The sequence below is a fragment of the Gymnoscopelus microlampas genome (assembly GCF_963454915.1).
Source record: "Gymnoscopelus microlampas genome assembly, chromosome: 3".
Taxonomy (NCBI): domain Eukaryota; kingdom Metazoa; phylum Chordata; class Actinopteri; order Myctophiformes; family Myctophidae; genus Gymnoscopelus; species Gymnoscopelus microlampas.
This window is the reverse complement of record NC_139940.1, coordinates 16,541,329-16,548,703: the sequence shown is the minus strand read 5'-3', so window position 1 is coordinate 16,548,703 and position 7,375 is coordinate 16,541,329.

Genomic DNA, 7,375 nt, shown 5'->3' with positions numbered 1-7,375 from the left:
AGAGTTGCTGAAATACGGATAGGGAGCATTTCCGGGTTGTAACATGACTACCCGGGCCGGAGTGCAGTGTTACAGAGCAGCTCCCAATTATGATGTGAAGAAATGGTACATATTATGCATCTTGGATGATCTGTTGGATAAGTCACCCGCACACTTTTAAAAGTTTCGTTATTTCAAGATATACCTCACATCCCCTTGATTCAGCCAGCTTATGTTATCACAAACAAGTATTATTAAACGTTTTATAACAGAGGTTCATATTTTGGATATTCTTCATAATAATGATAATGATAATAATCCTACCATAATATACATTATGTGCAAAATCTCTGTCCATCTGTGTATGCGTAAATCTTGTTAAGCAACAACAGCATTGTCAGAATCGTATGTATGTATGTATGTATGTATTCATTTTAAAATACATAAATGAATACATTTTCTGTACATTTCCGATGTCTGTGTCATTTTGGCGCGAGTCACTCCCAAATAAATGTGTGTTTAGAGAAGTTGTCAAAAACACAAAACACATTTGTCGTATGTGGAATGGTTATTCCTACAAATATATTCATACAAATATAACAGTGAAAGATTATATCAAAATTTACTTTTGTTTAATTGAAAAAGTTACACAGAACTTTACATTTTCTTTAGTAAGTATTGATTATAATAGGATTTAACTAAAATCAAAGGTGCCACCCTATAGCGTTCGCATTTAACCTAAAAATCTGGTATTTTATTCAGATATTTCCTCCACCTTTGAATGTTTTTTTCAGATTACTCTAATTTTAGATCAACCCTTTTTTTCGTCACTTGTTTTACATTCATTAATCACTTTAAAACTGGCCTCCCTATTTAGGGCATGTCATTACTATTATTTTTCCAATATCAAAAATGCCCGATTTCTAAGCTCACCACGTATCCCATGTGATGCATTTTGAGCTTGTAGATTGGCTATTTTAGCTATTTTTGCAATCGGCTTAAGTGTTCACTTTTTTACCACCCTCTAGTGTTTTTTTTTTTAATGAAATGATGCGTATCTGCCTATTTGACCTGTCATTGTAGCCCATTTACTATGTTAATTATGATGACAAACTGGTAGGTAGATAGATAGGATACAATAGTGCTTATAACTTAAGATATACATTACATAAGCTACAATACACTTACAAAGACCTACAATATAATATATTGTATTATATTATAATTACAAAGTAATATAATGAGATTCCAAAACTAACACCTGCATAAGGAAATGTGTTGTTGTGTGATCAATTTGGTTTTGTGATGAGATAACAGAGAAAACTCTGGTTAGATTTTCTTTTTTTTTTCTCAGTAAGTTTAGAGCAACACTTGTTCAATGATATATTATGCACTCGTAAAGTATATAGACCTACTGTCTTTAAGGTGATTAGTCCAAGTTTCCCCAGTTGGCTAACATTACCACAGTTTATTTTCCATTTAATTTCATTACTAAAATATAGGCTATTTTAAGAATAGCCGATTTTGGCACGTGAAAACAAACGTGCACGGGTAATTCTCTGTATTCAAGGGTGCTTACCTGTAGAAGCCATAAATACAGGGAACAGAACAATTAAGAAATGCATTGCAAATGTTTTGATCTTCCAATCAGCCCAGAAGGTGACAGATTAAAGCAACAGTCATGTTGTGTTGATTAAATAACTGGACACATCTCATTGCTCATTCATAGCACTGCCACACACACACACACACACACACACACACACACTCACACACACACACACACACACACACACACACACACACACACACACACACACACACACACACACACACACACACACACACACACACACACACACACACACACACACACACACACACACATGCGTATGACTCCCACAGTAGTGATCATCCAGATCAAAATCTAATTTAATATGGGAAAAGGATTGGGATGGCCCCGATTGTCTGTGAGCAAATCGGGAGATTTAAGATTGGGTCTTCAATCCGCTCACACTGAAGAATAGTCTTGCCCAATATTCACTCCCTATCTAGACTGGGGTAGAGAATGCCCCACCCCACTGATTGTCGGGTCTTGGAATTATCCCCTTTTCTCTAATGTATAAACAAGAGTTTATATGTATGTGCACACACCACTAGCACAAGGACAGTTTCAAATGACTAGTTTCAATTAAGTTGATTTAATTGATTATGATAGAAGAACAATCCATACAAAAAATGCGTACCAGTAGGGGACAGTAAAAGACAGTACACATTTCAGAATGTTTTTATTGTCTCATTTGTCATCCATGTTTAGGTCTATTATGTGCACAAGCATATTTGACATGACGTCATGGTAACATGCTTAATGAAATACTGAGGAGAGTAGTTCCTTTACTGACAAAGCATGGTTTTAGAACTCTTGCATTTTATTATTTAGGAACATTTCCATTAATGACTTATAATAAGAAATAATAGTAAGAGTTAAGAAAAGATTAACATAGTTTATAAAGATTCTAATTACAGCAGCTACTTGGAACACAGCACATTTTTACTGTCTAATCTGTCATCCATTTTTAGGAGACAATATCATTTTGTCACCTGTTCTCTATCAGACAATAAATTGACATCCAGAATGTGGTGTGATCATATCAACAGCACAGCAGCAGATGTCTTCTTTCGTGTAAGGGTGGTGGATATAAAGGATGCATGGAATGACAAGACTGATTTTGTCATCACATGGTCAACTCGAGCTTGTAGATCGACATGTTCATCATACAACACATGTATAAGGCCTTACATGGTTAAGAGATACTACAGTAGTTGATGAGGGGAAATTTCAGGGCACCCTACTTCCTCATATTACTTCCTTATACTAAATTATTTTCAGGATCAACCTCTCATCGACACACAGCTTACTCCTTTCTACATCACACATACGTAACCTGATACTACAGAAGAAATGTACGTGGTGACCTTCTTCCTGGCATTGTTCTCAGGTGAGGACTTAATAACAACTTAAAGCACATACTGTAGTCCATGCTGATAGTTTTTTTCCCTTGTTTGTAAAGGATAAGGAGCCTATGCTGTTATATTGTTTGACAAGTTACGATGACCTACAGACTTACAATACTTCTGATTTTCTGATTTCCTTTTTGTATATTAAATAAATGGCCAGTAATGGATATGTGAACAATTACGTATGTGCTAAAATCTAAATTTTCAGTTACCTTATTGTGTACCATGTGATGGTTTGTAATGCAGGAAAGATTGTTCCAATAGCATGAGCACTTTGTCAGAATCCTGCCTAAATCTGCCGTGTCTCCTCCAGGTTTCAGCCATGGAGCAGGAGTTCTACCAAACAATCTACTGGATAAAACATTGGGAGGGAGTGTGATGTTCACCACAACAATACAGCCAGAATTTATATTAGCAGAATGGTTTTTCAATACAAATAAAATAATACAATACACTACTTCATCAACATCTTTTTTGGTACCAGGATATGAAAACAGGACCACCGTGAACACATCTCCTGTGTCACTGGAACTCAGAAATCTGACTTTTAATGACAATGGAGAATACAAGGTCTTTATTGTTATACTTGGACATGAACAGCCGTCGGTAGGATCTACCAATATGAACATCTACGGTAAGTAGGCTAGATTATTTATGTTGTGGCATCACTGACATGATAGGCTATTCAATGGAAAGGAGGAGAAATCAAAGTAGGCTATCAATAGGTTTGTTGATAGCTAACAGTTTAAAATCAATGTTGATAACATTGTTATATGTATCAACATATTTATATTGTATATTATATATTATATATTGTATATTTATATTATAGAACATTGTTATATGTATCATCATATGTATCAACAATGATAGATAACATTAGCTATTCAACTGTTATCAATCAAATTTGCTATCAGTTTGTTGGCAAATTTGTAGGCTACAAATTTAAAAAAAAATGTTCATACCAGTAACCTGTAAGCTGATTGTATGACGTTCTGCATAGTAGTGTTTATTTGTATGTCTTCTTAAATGTCATCATGATTTGAGTGCACGGGGATCTCATTTTAAATAAGCCAAGTGCTTTTATGAGCGATCCAGTTTAGAGGACCTTGTATTGTGAATTGTACTTCCATGTACTGTTTCCATGTCTTTCTAGATAAAGTATTCAATCAATCAATCAATCAAGTGAAACTCTGATCAAAATCTTTCTATGATCTACTTGTATTTAATTGTACATGTAATATTGGTGAAGATCAACTATCTTGTTATAGATTTACATCTCTTTTGACTTTGTACAGTAGATGACTTATTGTATGTTACTGGGTTGACAAAATAATATTTCTGTAGTAATATAAAATGATTAAATTCAAGTCCATTTCTTTTATAAAGCACGTTTAAAAACAACCAGTGTTGACCAAAGTGGCATCGTTAGCAGAAACGGGTGTGGCCTCTATATACGGGGAGTTGCATCATGAGTCCGAACATTTTTATTGTACGACCTACCTACAGTGAGTTATAGGACAAAATGGGTTTACTTATACGGTATACAAGAGGTTTCCCTCACACCTACGTCGCACTGCCGATCCGACCAATATGTCTGAGTACCCGTTGTACCTGTCTGTCTGTGTCTCTTTTGTGCCCACACATGGAGATGTCTGTTTCTGTCTGTCTACCTTTGTCCCTTTTATGCCCATATATGGAGATATCTGTCAGTCCTTGTTCTTTTATGCCCATATATGGAGATCCATGATGTCATCAGTATATGCCCATATTTGGAGATCTCCGTATCTGTCAGTCCCTGTCCCTTTTTTACCCATATAGATTCCTGGTGTCATCAGTATATGACCATATGCCCATATATGGAGCTGACTCGTAGTTTGCTTATAGTTATGTTGTCATAGTGACGTGACCATGGTTTGTTTATGTTGTCATAGTGACATGGCCGTGGTTTGTTTATGGCTGAGTCAGAATGACGTCAGAGGTCCGCCCACCCACCCACCTTGGGTGGGCGGGTGGGCTTCCCATTAGCCAATTTTAATATAGGATATACAAAAAACACAATTGGAGTGGTAAAATACCTACAAGATCATCATATTTGTGTTTCATCTACTGAGAAGATATCTTGTGCAGTCATCACATGGAAATATTTTTTCCATATTCATTGTTGACTCCTATAACTCATACAAAATGCACTGCTTTCATAATTACAATGAATGACTCATCAATGAATGACTCATCCGATGCTAGTTTTTGTCTCTATCTTTGTCTCATACTTTACATACAACACTTATTTAAAAGTACAATAACCTTTTTTATACAGGACCTGTCCAGAAGCATAATAATTACTAATTACTTAATTGAAAGAAGTCCTCCTGCAAAGGGACTCATTGTGAGCATGTATCTGCTATTTTCACTGAATGTTTGCCCCAGAGTATAGGAACGCAAGAATTAATGCGGTCAATAGTTTTACCCAAATAAACAAAACAAAAACCATTATGCAAGTTTGGAATGGACTGGAAAATACCTCAAAGATAATATATGTGTTTCATCATCAGATAAGATAGCTGGTGTAGTTATCACACAAACAACAGTCAAACCAGTTGAGGGAATGTCAATCAACATGACCTGTGAGGCTGCAGGGAACATCTCTACCAGAGACTGGATGAAGCAAGGCCGACCTCTGACCCCTAGCAGTGACGTCATTCTTCATGACAATAACAGAGTGTTGTCCTTCAGTGCTGTGAAGAGAACAGACAGTGGAGAATACTTGTGCACAGTCAGAAACCCTATCAGCTTTCATGAGGCTAGATACCACATGGAGTTGAACTGTAAGTATCAGTGATGTTATTTGTTTGTTTGTTTGTTTGTTTGTTTGTTCATTCATTTATTGCCAGTGTTTGTTTTCTGAGTGACTAATACAGCAGCATGTTATCATAAACAGCGTCATTATTAAACAGACAAAATGACACCAACAATATGATCTACAATAATGTCATCAATTGTTACTGACTGTTTTCCAGCTTAAAGAGCCAATTGTTACTTTTACTGTAGTTAAGACCAGCCGCGCCGGTAGGAGCGAAAAAGTGGAGGGGAATTAGTGGGGGGGGGGGGGGGTTAGACGGTGACGTCATGACGTTCACAGTCAGCTTTGGTGTAGCTCCGAAGAGTATAGGCTATACAAATGTAACCAAAAGGACTCCTCGAAATTTAATTAACTACCTATCAGCACTATTATCTCTGAATCAAAATCAGATTGTAAATGTTAAAGTAATCTTCAGACTTTTCTATTAAGGGACATTCAAGCTTACTCTATAGTGAAATGTTGATGAACTAAATTAAACATTGGATTGCATTTCAATAAACATCACTTAGTAATAAGGAGTCAGAATAAATATAGTGAACATATTAAATTATATGTTATACACATAGAGTTCTTGCGGGTTCAAAATGACGGACCCAAACCCTAGCTAATTAATGGCCCCCCGAAATTGTTTTCGAGATTCGAGCCAGAGCCGACATTAACAAAAGACAAAAGAAAGACGCACCCGGATGGCACCCATTATTTATGGACCGGACAAAATGCTGTTCTACCACAGTATAGGCGAGATGTCAGCTGTAGCAGCCTAGAGACAATGACATTAAATTTGCATGTTTTCACCTCAATGAATAATAGAGCTTAATCAATGACCACATGATGCCACGGTGCACTTTGATTCCACAGAGGTAGAATGTGCTCTCGGCTCTCACTTTAACTGACGAGGGAACAACTTTGTTCGGTGCATCTGATCCCTGGTCAGTCAGTCAGTCTATCATAGCAGCACTTGATTCTAGCAGCCCCAGCCCCCCTTCTTTCACACCTACAGCCAGTTTACAAAGAACAACTATTTGTTGTGTAGCTTGTCTGACACCTATTAGTTGATCGAGTTGAGAGACAGCACGTAGCAACAGAACGGTCATTGCGACGAGAGTAGCCTACTATAGACCAGCGCCGGTCTGGGAAAATAAATACATAAATAGACTAGATAGATTATTTCAAAAATACTCAGGTAGAGGTAAAATATTAATCTATGGTTATTCTATAAACATGATTCCACATTTAGACACAGCAGACAGGCTTTGTTGTTACCATTGGCAGACTCATTCACAACAAGCTTAAATGACAAGCCTAAATGTATGATTCTTTGATAAAGAATTCCTGGCCGTGTCCTAACTTACTTACTGTTGGTTAGTTCTGACTCTTGAGGGAACAGATTTTTTTGCAAGTTTACACTGTTTGTAGATTTTTGTTTGTGATTTGTGATTAGTCATTATTAGATTATTACAGTAACCTATCATAAAACAACTTTACTGCGTATTCTAATACTAGCCTATAATATTT